Source organism: Schistocerca americana, chromosome 3, assembly GCF_021461395.2.
Source record: "Schistocerca americana isolate TAMUIC-IGC-003095 chromosome 3, iqSchAmer2.1, whole genome shotgun sequence".
In the NCBI taxonomy this organism is placed as follows: Eukaryota; Metazoa; Arthropoda; class Insecta; order Orthoptera; family Acrididae; genus Schistocerca; species Schistocerca americana.
The window spans coordinates 29,176,122-29,191,538 of record NC_060121.1 but is presented as its reverse complement, the minus strand read 5'-3'; the positions used below and the strand labels follow the sequence as shown (position 1 = coordinate 29,191,538).

At 40.8% G+C, this 15,417-nt stretch overlaps 1 protein-coding gene across 1 annotated transcript in view; it reads right to left on the bottom strand.

The window, feature by feature from the left end:
• The window catches only part of LOC124605265, a 158,717-nt gene extending 146,417 nt beyond the window's left edge, over positions 1-12,300 (bottom strand). The window contains exon 1 of the mRNA XM_047136828.1: positions 12,192-12,300. The gene's annotated coding sequence lies outside the window, so the exon portion shown is untranslated. The remainder of the gene's footprint in view (positions 1-12,191) is intronic.
• Between the last annotated feature and the right edge of the window lie 3,117 nt (positions 12,301-15,417).

The following is a 15,417-nucleotide window of genomic DNA, read 5'->3' as shown; positions in this document are numbered from 1 at the left end:
GTACAATGCTCCAAGAACATTAGTAAATAAAATTTCTGGTCGATCTCCACAAGAATGTACAGTGCACTGTGGCCTACGTTCTGTTGAAAGAGGGAAAATACGAAAATAAAAATAATAATATTGGTGGGTTTGGTTCTGGACTGTTTCAACATGCGATTTCCAGGTAAATCTCCACATATCTGCCTTTTCAATAGTTTTTGAGCAGATACATAAAGTTCGAAGGCTGCATTAGAAACAATCAACCTTGAGAAAAGTGATATCGTGGCTTTCTTAAGAGAGGTAAATTTTTGTCACAGAAACATGGTATAGGTTAATGGGACTCGAGATTCTTCTACAGAGGACAGAAATAAGAAATTGATGTCAGAAAGCATCTGAAACGCTGAAACATAAGGATATGTTAAATGACCCTAACAGAGTTTTTTATGTGGATAAAACCTTTTTTCTGGCTCCTAAAAGGGAATTAAACATAGATTGTTTCTAGGCCCATCATTACAGTACTTTTTGTTTAATTGTTTTTCTGTTTCACTGAATTGCTGTAACTTTTATCTCCTATTTTTCAAGTAATTTTAAACTTTTTGCTATAGTTAACATATAGCCTATATCGATCTGTTCTTCAGATGGTCATAAGTGGTTTCCCAGCACTACTCTATATGGAACAGATAATTTATCAACCCACAGCCCATCTTGTATTCATATGCCAGTTTACAGAACATCATTTAACTATTTATTATTGATGAGCATCCTACTTCCTGTAAGTAATTTTCCACGAGTAACCCACTGCTGTAACTCTTGTACTCTGCTTGCTTAATGTGCCTTGAGACACATAGGAGAGTTGAGCATTTTTAATCTTCACTTTATCTTAGTCACAGCACAAGCTCAACTGACAAAAATGTTCAATACTTCTTCAAGTTATCTCCCCTTTTCCCTGTAATCATAGATACTCCCACAATCACTTTTGAATCACATTAATTTAGATATATCATTTAATGCATGAGTTCTAAAGGGTGGGACCTTGTGTTATGTACTTCCAAGTGTGGGAATATGTCTTTTACCTTGTGTTATGTACTTCCAAGTGTGGGAATACGTCTTTTTTTTGTAACTGTGTACTCACACTATTTATTCAAATATTGTGCCACTTCAGTGTTACCTTGCATCACAGGCTTTCAATACTAATACCAATTTAGTAAAACAAGGCACCATGGCTGTTGAAAGATGTGCATACACGAAGTGAAAACACACACATGTAAACAAAAAAAAGACATATGTTTTGCAGAAGGAGTTTTTCTGTAGAAACTCCATACTTCACTCATAAATATGTAAAAATGTGTACAATATTATGTAATTTGTACAATGTTATGAAAAGTATGGACTGCTACCCACCATATAACGGAGATGTTGTGTTACAGACAGGCACAACAAGAAGACTGCTTCGTTTTGTTGTGCCTGTCTGGGACTCAGCATCTTCACTATGTCCTTTTCATAATGTTATGAATATTCTATCCTGGATTTCCCACTGTTTAAAAATGTCTACAGTAGTTTCCAACTGAAGTCTCTACAGCTGGATTCTCTTTGATGGACCACTCATCAGCAATACAGATGTGTCCGATTCCGCCCATCTACTTTGATCTGTGTTGGTGTCAAGATGGAGGACACTCCTATTTCCAGTACATACAATATGTCGTCCATAACGTCACTAAAATAAATGTCGTTGTAAAATCCATACCAACTAACATACTACCAAATAGCATCAAACTATTAACCATATGACGAACTAACAATTTCAAAACGGAAAAGAAATCAGTTGCCAATAACTAGCAACAAAAAAAAAAAAAAATAAGTCACTGTCAAGTTAACACAAACTCCCAAAAGATCGAGTGACACACAGATTTAAGTCACTGCTGCACTAACAACATTCACAAACAATTCAGAAACACTAGAGTACAGATTAAGTACCATCACTTGTATAATTCCTGTAGATCATCCATTTTCCTGATTCTTAATTCTGGGACCAGTTCACCAATAACGATATTAATAAAATTCAGATCAAAGATAAGTGTCTGAAATAGTAGTATGCACACAGACAACAGAGGGGCACCAGGTGATAATGCAGATTTTCCAGTTTTTTTTTTCTCCAGAGCAAGTGAAAATGTTTCTCCACAAAACTTCTGACAACAATAACACAGCAGTGTATCCAGTATGTATAAAATTCTATTGGCTACCTTGGATACTCGCAAGAAGCAACAATTTGCATTAGACCTAGAACTAAGTTTGTTTTTTGAACAAATTTGTTTCTCTTAAGATTACAGAAAGAGGGAAAAGAAAACTTACTGCGAACCCACTGCTAGACATACACAACACACTTCATAGTTCCGCAATTTTTGCCTTGATCACAAGATTTATATGAGATGTCAAATGTTAAACTGAAATGTTCATCGAGGAACAGTGCCATTGCACCCAAAACTGTGCACCACGGGGCAGAAACTAAAATTATTTTCCTTCTTAATTTAAGTTCTTCCTTAGCTAAACTTCTTGCCTGCAGCATTCCTTCAACAGATGAACAAGATGTAAATTGGGGTGACTAGGAGCTTAACAACAAAAATGGCAGCAGGGGAAGATGAAATATCAGTGGCAAGGATAGTGGAGACTGCAGTGCAGACTACAAAACCTTCAGCACTCATTGAAAATTTATCCTTTAGTGTTTCCTTTGCAGTTAAGGTACCAAAAGTGAGGCAGACGTAAAATATAAAACTGCCATCCCATATCACTTCTTTCTGCTTTCTCAAAAATACCACAGGAGCTGATGAAATTGAAAGTTACTATTTACCCAGCCAACAATGAACTTCAGAATTGCAGCCATCACGGTCTCTGTCCAGTACGGGAATTGCGCTCATAGACTACACGCAAGACACAATTAAAAGTTTGGAGAAAAATAAAAAGTTTCGTAGGAATCAATTTAAATCGGTTGAAGTCATGATCCGGGTCAGCGGTAGTCACGGCGATGCTTTATCTAGTGCTCATAGGTTGCCAATGTGTCAGTTTCGCGTAGCCAATACCACGATTCTCTAACATAACCAATCAGACGCAAGAGGAGCGTCAATGTGTTTCTAGAGCCAAAATTGAAACCAGTGTCTCGTTTGCTGCTTTTCGGTGTATTAGCGGGTTCCGAGAGAAATATTATGCGATTATGGCAGCGAGTGCTATGAAGGGAACTGATTTAAATAATTTAGTTGTGCACGGCGACATCGTCCGTGGGTGCATGACGCTTGGATTAACTGCAGAGGCACGAAAATGCATCAAATGCGGTGGTGAAATGACTTTTAAAGAATCACAAACTTGTGTGGATGGAATCATCCGAAAGTGCAGCAAAAGCTGCTACTCTGAGCAAATGGAGTGGATCGATGTTTTTTAATTCAATCACGGGAGAAGGTAGAGGATCAATGTTTATTAATAATACACTCCTGGAAATTGAAATAAGAACACCGTGAATTCATTGTCCCAGGAAGGGGAAACTTTATTGACACATTCCTGGGGTCAGATACATCACATGATCACACTGACAGAATCACAGGCACATAGACACAGGCAACAGAGCATGCACAATGTCGGCACTAGTACAGTGTATATCCACCTTTCGCAGCAATGCAGGCTGCTATTCTCCCATGGAGACGATCGTAGAGATGCTGGATGTAGTCCTGTGGAACGGCTTGCCATGACATTTCCACCTGGCGCCTCAGTTGGACCAGCGTTCGTGCTGGACGTGCAGACCGCGTGAGACGACGCTTCATCCAGTCCCAAACATGCTCAATGGGGGACAGATCCGGAGATCTTGCTGGCCAGGGTAGTTGACTTACACCTTCTAGAGCACGTTGGGTGGCACGGGATACATGCGGACGTGCATTGTCCTGTTGGAACAGCAAGTTCCCTTGCCGGTCTAGGAATGGTAGAACGATGGGTTCGATGACGGTTTGGATGTACCGTGCACTATTCAGTGTCCCCTCGACGATCACCAGTGGTGTACGGCCAGTGTAGGAGATCGCTCCCCACACCATGATGCCGGGTGTTGGCCCTGTGTGCCTCGGTCGTATGCAGTCCTGATTGTGGCGCTCACCTGCACGGCGCCAAACACGCATACGACCATCATTGGCACCAAGGCAGAAGCGACTCTCATCGCTGAAGACGACACGTCTCCATTCGTCCCTCCATTCACGCCTGTCGCGACACCACTGGAGGCGGGCTGCATGATGTTGGGGCGTGAGCGGAAGACGGCCTAACGGTGTGCGGGACCATAGCCCAGCTTCATGGAGACGGTTGCGAATGGTCCTCGCCGATACCCCAGGAGCAACAGTGTCCCTAATTTGCTGGGAAGTGGCGGTGCGGTCCCCTACGGCATTGCGTAGGATCCTACGGTCTTGGCGTGCATCCGTGCGTCGCTGCGGTCCGGTCCCAGGTCGACGGGCACGTGCACCTTCCGCCGACCACTGGCGACAACATCGATGTACTGTGGAGACCTCACGCCCCACGTGTTGAGCAATTCGGCGGTACGTCCATCCGGCCTCCCGCATGCCCACTATACGCCCTCGCTCAAAGTCCGTCAACTGCACATACGGTTCACGTCCACGCTCTCGCGGCATGCTACCAGTGTTAAAGACTGCAATGGAGCTCCGTATGCCACGGCAAACTGGCTGACACTGACGGCGGCGGTGCACAAATGCTGCGCAGCTAGCGCCATTCGACGGCCAACACCGCGGTTCCTGGTGTGTCCGCTGTGCCGTGCGTGTGATCATTGCTTGTCCAGCCCTCTCGCAGTGTCCGGAGCAAGTGTGGTGGGTCTGACACACCGGTGTCAATGTGTTCTTTTTTCCATTTCCAGGAGTGTAGATCGCATGTTCGATGTTTTAATAAAGATTGATCCACCTACCTTCTCCCGTTATTTAATTAAAAAACATTGGTCCACTTACAAGCAGAGGTCCATCAACTTTTTAACCTATCTATACGGTGACGCAGGCACCACACTGCAGCCATTCACTCTCGTGGGCCCTAGTTTGCGAGTAACTGACGGATAAAACATTCCGAAGGTAGTATGATAACAGTGCTAAAAAAAGCTTGCATTACATCGTCCCTTTGTGTGGTATAATGGATAGGATAACAACTTCTCATCGGGTAGATTATTGATTTGAAGCTTATCCCAAGCAAAAAATTTGTTTATTTTTAGATCTGTATCGAAATTGCTTCGACCATTATTTTTATTCCATTAACTGGTTTAAATGCAATTTATTTCTATTCCTTTGTCAAATTATTTTAATCACAGTATGAAAGTTTTTATTTATTTCAGCCGGCCGGAGTGGCCGTGCGGTTCTAGGCGCTACAGTCTCGAACCGCGCGACCTCTACGGTCGCAGGTTCGAATCCCACCTCGGGCTTGGGTGTGTGTGATGTCCTTAGGTTAGTTAGGTTTAATTAGTTCTAAGTTCGAGTGGACCGATAACCTAAGAAGTTAAGTCCCGTAGTGCTCAGAGCCATTTGAACCATTTATTTCATTTTTTCTTTATATCATTCTTTTTCCAATTGAAATTTTTGTACATCTGAATTTAATTATATTTACCTACCATAATATTCAATTATTTGAAAATTTCGATCAGCTAAAAAAAGATGGAATAATCTATTTATGTTTGTGCAGTAGTGTGAAAAATGTATTTCTGTTACCAGATGAGCAACTTTTTAGCACAATACTAGCCATACATTACCATGTAGATACTTCAAGAAGGCGATCACACCTCTCCTTGTTAGCGTGCTCACGCAGATCGATTGGCGACTACCGAAGAACGGGATACAACCCGTCGGCTTTGGCCAATGACGTCGTAATTTGCCAGACATCATTTGTTACACAGATTTAACAACTGAGACGAGTGTTCATAAACGCAGGAAAAAAACGGATGGCAGCCAGCAATATTTCGACCATAATGTTAAGGGTATCGCTTGTTTGAGTCCTAATACTTCTGTAAAAAATAAGGGAAAGAAAAGGGATAGAAGTAGCTGTAGCATAGAATACCTCACCTGACATATTTATGAATTGTATCTCGAACTGCAGTCAAGCTGTGTAGGTTAACTGCAGTACGGGACACAAATGTAATGTACGTGGATTTCTTCGGTTTAGTTTGTATTAGTATCCTATTGTTCAGCTGAACTGCATAAGTCAACTGAAATACGATATACAAATTTTAAAGCGTTGTTTCTTTCGCCTTCGCTACCACTAATAGTCTGTTCTTACGTAGTTAATATTAATAGCGAAGGCAGAAGATAAGAAAGAATAGGATACTACTGTTAACGAAAACGAGGAAATCGACGTACGTTACATTGGCAACCTCTACCTCACGTCAACTACGCAAAGGCGGAAGAAGACGACACACACGGGATACAAATTTTACGTCTGTCGGTCTTTTCGCCTTTAGTAGTGCAGATTTTCTGACTGACCAATAACCTTCTGAACTATTGGTACAAACCCCAGTCGATGAAGATCTCAATTCAATATTATGATTGACAACAAGATGCTGAAAACCCCTGTTCCCCCTGTATGTAGAAAAACCATCAGAAATGACTACGGAATCCTCTGCAACTTGATCTTCAATTAATTTCACCAAAACTTTCTCCGTTCGATTAGGAACTACTTTAAAAACTACATCGTCATATTCTGGACCTGAAATTACAGCCCCCCAAATCCATAATCCTACCGCAGGTTCCCTCCTGTTGTACTTCGTTTATATATTATACAAAACGAGCACCAGTCTACAACGGTATGCTCAGATACACGACATTCATGCACACGCAGCCACACAGGATACCTCAAACACCACCACTACGTATTTTTTTTTATATCCTTCAAGGCCAGGTTAGATTGCTCAAACCATGTTCCTCGTCTAATTGAGTGCCATAGCCGATCCTTGCTACACCTCCATACGAGTAAATCGTGAGTACGACGAGCAGACACACTTATCAGGTGCGTATGGTCGCCGCACTCACGACATCGAACGTAATCAGCAAGAAGACCAGACATTTGCAAAAATCGAATGGTTTCCATCATGTCTACGCCCACAGGCTCCTTTAAATCATCTATATTCATGGGAATAGATAAATCCATACCTACAAACGAAAATGAAAAACTAAAAATTTTTCTAAATTAAAAAACTATTCGTCCACATTATCTCAAACTTACTAAGAATGAAATTAAGTACCGACTGAATTGGATAGAACCAATTATTTAAATCAACGCACACGAAAAAAATCTTATGCAAGTCTAGCGCTGTCTTTTAAAGCCACATTGGTTCAAATGGCTCTGAGCACTATGGGACTCAACTGCTGAGGTCATTAGTCACCTAGAACTTAGAACTAGTTAAACCTAACTAACCTAAGGACATCACAAACATCCATGCCCGAGGCAGGATTCGAACCTGCGACCGTAGCGGTCGTGCGGTTCCAGACTGCAGCGCCTTTAACCGCACGGCCACTTCGGCCGGCTCAAAGCCACATTCTTTTTTTTTTTTTTTTCAATGTACAATGATGGCGCTTATCCACAGCAGACAACCTATTTATTATCTATGGCTCGAAAGTAAACACATAATATCTAAGAGTAATCTATGACATCATTAGTCAAAGTGGAAAGGTTGTATCCCTTTCTTCAGTAGACATTACCATGTAGATACACTACTGGCCATTAAAATTGCTACACCACGAAGATGACGTGCTAAGGACGCGAAATTTAACCGAAAGGAAGAAGATGCTGTGATATGCGAATGATTAGTTTTTCAGAACATTCACACAAGGTTGGCGCCGGTGGCGACACCTACAACGTGCTGACATGAGCAAAGTTTCCAGCCGATTTCTCATACAGAAACAGCAGTTGATTGGCGTTGCCTGGTGAAACGTTGTTATGGTGCCTCGTGTAAGGAGAAGAAATGCGTACCATCACGTTTCCGACTTTGATAAAGGTCGGATTGTAGCCTGTCGCGATTGCGGTTTATCGTATCGCGACGTTACAGCTCACGTTGGTCGAGATCCAATGACTGTTAGCAGAATATGGAATCGGTGGATTCAGAAGGGTAGAACGGAACGCCATGCTGGATGCTGGATCCCAACGGCCTCGTATCACTAGCAGTCGAGATGACAGGCCATGGGCGTACCCAGCGAGGGGTAAGGGGGGGGTCACTCCCCTAGAAGATATTCGCAGTTTTTCACTAGTTTACTGTTTTATTTAATAAGAAATGCTGCATGTTTTCTCGGATTGCACAAGTGCATTTTTGTATTTAAAATGTTTATTAAAGCAGTTTTTCACTGGCTTACTGTTTTATTTAATAAGAAGTAATGTATGTTGTCTTGAGTCCTTGTTTCCTGAGACTAGTATGACCCCCCCCCCCCCCCCCCCCAGTTCAGATCCTGGGTATGCCATTGTGACAGGCATCTTATCCGCATGGCTGTAACGGATCGTGCAGCCACGTCTCCATCCCTGAGACAACAGATGGGGCCGTTTGCATGACAACAACCATCTACACGATGTTTGCAGCAGCATGGACTAGGAAACCTCTACAGACAATACTCACTCAATAGTCAACTATAAATTAATGTTTTACAAGATTTATAAAAGTTAATGTTTTGGGTATCTTATACTATACCCTGGGACTCAATGTCGATTTTGTTCACGTCAGTGGAAGTGAGGTTATATTTGTTTTCCGCTTGATTCTCAGGCTTGACTGATGAAGAGATCACTGAGTTGGTCAACAGAATTGATCCAGATGAGTCTGACGTAGAGTCTGATGATGAAGATGACGCTTTGATACAAAGAAATCAAAGTGACGAAAGTTCATCAGATGAAGAATCTGTACCTCTTGCTAAAATCCGAGAAAGAAGCGAGTTTTGGAGGTATACAGATGTGTAAGGATGATTGTGTTATTAAAGAAATTACGGTCTCTTACTAGATGGTTTACTTAAAAAAAACTAATTTGCCTTTTTTTTAGTTTTCAGGTGCTTAGCACTTCCAAAAACCTCCGATGCAACATTGCTGCCAGCACATCAGTGGCCACAGATGAACTCAAGAAACCATTTGAGTACTTTTGCAAATACTTCCATGGTTCATTTTTTACGGATATGTCTCAATTCACAAATTATAGGCATGTTAATAAAACAGGAAAATCACTAAAATGTACTGCAGAAGAAATGGACAAGTTTTGGGGAGTGAGCATTGTTGCAGCATCTAAGAATGTGCGGGGAGACGAAAAGTAGGTACCCACTAGTTGCAGACAATGTTTCTAGAGACAGATTTTAGCTACTGAGGAACAATATAAAATTAGTTGACGACAATGCTGTTAGTGAACAGGAAAACATTACCACTTTTGGAAAATAAAACCAATATTGGAGACTGTTAGAAAGGGATGTTTAGAAAACCATCGGTCAACGGAAATATCTATCGATGAGCAGATGATTGTTTCATGGACAAGTGAAAATGAAGCAGTATGTAAAGCGAAAACCTAACCCAGAAGGTTTGAAGAATTTTGTCATGGCACACCCTCATGGCATACCCCTTTATTTCTGTATGTATGAAGGAAAAGGGAAAGAAATTCAGTCTGAAAAAGTGCCCCCTCCAGAGAAATTAGATGTAAGAGGCAGAGTAGTGGTGAAACTTAGTGATACATTGACAGAGAAGTCATTAATTTATGTTGACAGATATTTTACTTCTGTTCCCCTCCTCGACAAGTTACTAAGAGACAGGAACATTACTGCCACTGGCACAATAATGCTGAGTCGCATCCCCAGACGTATACGGTTTGAGGAAGATACAACAATGAGAAAAACAAGAGGCAGCCATGATCAGGTGGTAAGGAATGACGGGAACCTAGCAATTATCAAATGGTTTGACAACTGAGTGATTTATTTGGCTTCAACAGAACCAAGTGTTGGGCCAACTGAAAAATGCACTTGGTGGTCTAAAAAAGAGAAAAAGTACATTGAAGTTCCTCGCCCATGTGTAGTAAAGGCATACAATACTTACATGGGAGGTGTTGACCTGTTAGATAGGATGGTGGGAAAGTATGGCATGAGAGCCCGGACCCACAAATGGACCATCAGAGTGATTCATCACTTTATTGATTTTGCAATTGCTGCTGCATGGTTGGAATACAGAGAGACTGCAATGCAGAATGGTATTGCAAAGAACCATACAGTGCCATACTATCAGTTCAAGCTTGATATTGCAGAAAATTTGGTGCATTTTCACCAACAGTCAAGTTTACTGATCGAACCTGTGGAGCAAGAACTAGACTCCGAAGATGAAGGAAAAGACCATGACGTCCCATCCCACTACCACCAATGGAAAAAAGAAAAGCAAGCAAGCTTCATTTGCCTGAAATGATGAATCTTGTTCAGAAGAACAGGTCAAAATGCTGGGCAGAAGGCTGTGGAGGTCTTACTTTTGTACAATGTGAGCAGTGCAAAATGTTCCCTTGCTTCATTGCTGAGAGGAACTGTTTTAACAAATTCCACAAAAACTAAAATATATTTAGTGTAAGTGTTGTTAATTTATTGATACTTGTGATAATATCAAAAGAGGGACAATAATTTGACACATTTTGCTATGGTAATTTCGTTTATATATTTTTAATTGTTTACATAATATGGTTAAAAATTTTGATACCAAATTTCTTTTTTCACCTATCATGGTATCTACAGAAAATATGAACAATGTGTGTAATATTTCTGACTGGAATTTTTTTGGAATAAATCAAAATGAAACTGCATAGTTGTGTATATAAATGCGCTGCTTGAGTCCCAAGGTATCATACGTGATACCATCTATAAAAAATTGTGAATGGTTAAAAACTTTTTTTGAGGTCATTCATAGTTAACTAGCATTAACAGATTGCAGTTAACACAAATTTAGCTCACTTGAAATTTTAATATATGCTCGGGACTGGAGAGGATATACGTAAATGACTTACAGCTACAATATGATACAGCCAAAATTGTATTACATGCAGATGACGAGTTTTTGAAGTCACTCAATTTTAGACTCATCACATTCCACTACTGATGAAGCAGCAAAAAAGTATTTAGACTCGGTTTAGTGCAAATAAACTTACAATGAATGCAATGCAAACAAATTGCACTCAGGATGAAGACATTAATCTATTACTGGATGACAGACTAACAGAGAGAGTGCAGTTTGCAGAACTTGTAGGGATTCTTATAGATGAGGCTATAAATTGGAAACATAACGTAAGATTTCTTCTACACAGACTTAACTGATTTCCACTGAGTGTTGTCGCAAGTGTTTCCACTTTAGAAGGCATCAGAATGGCAGACTTGGAATATTTTCATTCCGTTGCCTCATATGAAATAGCATTCTCGGCAAACTCAGAATCTGATTAAAAAGAAATTTTATCTTACAAAAATGAGTTGTTCGAATAATTACCCACAGCCGTACAAATCTATCTACAGGTCTCTTTTCAAGACATTAGGAATACTTACTCTGTCATCACTCTATATATTTAAAAGTGTACTCTTAACCAAAGCAAATCTAAGCACTCTCCACACAAATGCCGACTATAACAACTCTAACATAGGGGGAATAGGAATAATCTACACACCGAACAAACAAAAACAGCAGCAACTCAGAATCGTATAAGCTCTACAATGCATTAAAGACTTAACGGATGATATAAATTTTAAGTTGGAACTTTGAAAATTTTGTAACTCATAAACGTTGCAATTCAGTATATGAATACCTCTCATATCAAGGAAATGATTTTATAAACTTATCTCCAATATAATGCAGTTCTCTGATAAGTCCTGTGAGTTTATACTATAGTATTTTACTACCTTTATTACTCTTTGTTTCCCAGTAATAACTACATATAGAATAAACTATTATATACCATTCACATGCAAAGAAACTATAAATTTACTGGTAAATGTTGTAAGCAGTTACATTTCGTACATTCCATATTTTTAATTTTTATGTATGGCAAGTCCAATAACATTTGTACGGTGGCTTTGATACTAAATAAATAAATAAAACTCGTCGTCTAGCTGTATATACTGCACAGACACATTGCCGTAGTAAGGTCCGATAGTTCGCGAATTCGAAGCAAAAACTAAACAATACGAAGATTGAGTTAAACGGGTAAAGGAAATAAGCACAGAACTTACCGCGCTCCGCTTGCTTACGATGCGCGCAACATGTACACACCTACACACACTGTCTCGCAATCGATACTGTGAGACGCTCTCCCGAATAGCGCCGAAGAGAGCCGAAGGGTAGAGGTCTAGCATCGATCGCGTAGCAGACGGAACGACGTCATCCTGGATTTCCACGCTACATTCTAGATAATACGAAACTAAAATAGAAAGCACTTGATCATACTGTTTATGGCTGGCTTTATATTGTTCCAGCCTGCTTTATCACAACTTTATTTTGCGCACTGTCCATTGTCTCACAAACTTGAGTCATTGTTGCAGTGTTTTGACACGACGAAACATCAGCTTCTTCATCCCGATCTTTCAGGAAAGACATCGCTATTTTATGGCTCTCCGCTGCGTCAGCCCTTCCAAACAGAATGCGCTGTACAGCTCTTTTCTTTTTCGTTGTAGATCGATTTTTCTCTTCTGGCATGAAGTGCTTATCATTGTGACTGCGAAATGCAGTTAACGTTGCTTTTGTGGAAACTGTCTGTTTTTCGATAACACGTAATACACTAAAGTCTATTCACCGAGAGCTGGGACGAAACATAAACAGTGTCACGTGAGCGACTATGCTCGTTTCCAGAGAAAGCATTCGGTGTTCACGTGATACGTAGGGGTGTGGAAAATCCTTGGGGCACGCTTTGCAGCTGGTGGCGTTCGGCTGGCTGGCGAGCTGTCTCAGAGGACCGTGAGAAACCTGGGCAACAATGTGCGACACAAATTTAACAATAATGTTAAACTGAGTTCATTCTGTCGAAGGAGATATATTTTCATTCAGGTTGCTAACAAAACGCTCCATTCAAACACAATTAATTGTTAATTTTAATAACAATACCAGTAATAATAATGATAAAGGACGAAACAAGGTTCACTCTGTCGAACTTTAACTGTTGTAATAGAGGACCGGTTTGTTATAAAACTCTCTCCTCTATAATGCAGCCTAATTTCCACATTTGAGTTTCCACTATTTCTACGACATGGAGGACGCACTTGTTCCAATCCTCTGCAGTCACTGTTCTTACTGCTTCTTTTAGCAGTACTTTAACTTCCGGCATTTTGTATGTTTTTCGCTGCAACATAGTCTTTGATTCTGGCTCACACTAACTCGACGGCGTTTAATTCACAGTGGTACGGAGGAATTCTGAGAACAGTTTTCCCTGCATTCTTCGCCATTTCATCTATTGCGTATTCGTTGTGCGCTGTTCTGTGATTTTTTTTAACTATATCTAAAAGTTCTTTCTTCAACATACCGTCTTCGAAATCGATGTTTTTAGATTTTAGCCACTTTGATACTTCGTGCTTATTGGAATTCGCATTGGGAACTTTTTCTTTTCTCCGAGAATGATACAGCACGTCATCGAGAACAATAACTGGATTTTCCTGAAGCCAAGGAAGAACATCTTGAAACCACTTCTCGAAGGTTTCGGCGCACATCTCCTCACCATAATCTCCACTTTTCTTGTATTCGAAAGTCCACACAAACGTCCTTCAACGAACCCTGCTTTGCAGCCAATGTGTGCGATAATCAGACGTTTCCCTTTCCTGATGGACCCTTGCTTCCGGTAGATAATCCGGACAGAAACGCTTGTTTTGAGGAATTTATCATGTCATCTACCCAGACGAACTTCGGGTATGTCCTGCGTTCACCCACGTCTCGTCCAAATAGTAAATGGGTCTGCCTTCATCTCTCAACCGTTTAAACCGTTTAATGGTTCGAAGATAACGCCGCCTCCATAAAATGATGTCATCCCTGTCTATTAGCATGCTATCGCGCCCATGCCGGACATATTTGAAATTCAATTCTCTCAATAACTTATAAAATGTAGTTCTCCGAAAATTGACCAGATCTGCATCTTCGTTCACGACTGTAAGCACTTTGTCCATTGTTGACAATTCGTTACGAAAAAAAATTCGTGTACTTTCCTTCCTATCGTATTATTATCGAAGTCATCAACACTTTCAGAAAGTTTCTGTCGTAATTTTCCTTTCTTGGGAGACTTCAAAGAGTGTGTGGCCTTGTATTCACTTATCACACGATACACTGAAGAACGTCCAACACCTGTAGCTGCAGCTGTTCTCAAAACAATGTCACTCATCGACTGCTCTGGATGTAACAGTTCCGTTTTATACACATTAAGCACCAGGTGCTTCTCAGAAGAACTTAATGATTTCTTCTTTGCTCGCTTCTTTATTGGACTCAGAACTGACACGTCGACCTCGCTCGCTGAATCCGTGGATGACATAACGAGGACAGCCGTATGTGATGCTAATGAAGTAAGTGAATATATAAAATAAGAAACCACGCGATGCTATTGGATGCGCACATAAACAGTGAATGCTCAGCGTGACTACAAACACATGTACTTACTCTAATAATCAACAACTAGTCTTTCAAGCGTCTTTGCAGATGAACTTAAAATATCCTGAAATCGCCGCTGTACAACACCCACTGACGAGCTCACACCTGCAACTGAGACGGCCACACTGACAGCGCACAAACGGTTGCACCCATCGCATTCGAACAAACTACAAAACTAAATTCAAACTTTTCTGAAACCTTTCTCGCTTACAGCCCCACAAAAAAATTTAAAGGGGAAAAGTTTGTCGCTTACTATATTTCGGATGATGATTTGGTAAAAGTTCTGCATCAGAAAGAAGGATCCTTTATTGTATGATTATATGATAGCGGAACAAACACTGGTAGCAGTTACTTCTGTAAAATATCTGGGAGTACGCGTACGGAACGATTTGAAGTGGAATGATCATATAAAACTAATTGTTGGTAAGGCGGGTACCAGGTTGAGATTCATTGGGAGAGTGCTTAGAAAATGTAGTCCATCAACAAAGGAGGTGGCTTACAAAACACTCGTTCGACCTATACTTGAGTATTGCTCATCAGTGTGGGATCCGTACCAGGTCGGGTTGACGGAGGAGATAGAGAAGATCCAAAGAAGAGCGGCGCGTTTCGTCACTGGGTTATTTGGTAACCGTGATAGCGTTACGGAGATGTTTAATAAACTCAAGTGGCAGACTCTGCAAGAGAGGCGCTCTGCATCGCGGTGTAGCTTGCTCGCCAGGTTTCGAGAGGGTGCGTTTCTGGATGAGGTATCGAATATATTGCTTCCCCCTACTTATACTTCCCGAGGAGATCACGAATGTAAAATTAGAGAGATTAGAGCGCGCACGGAGGCTT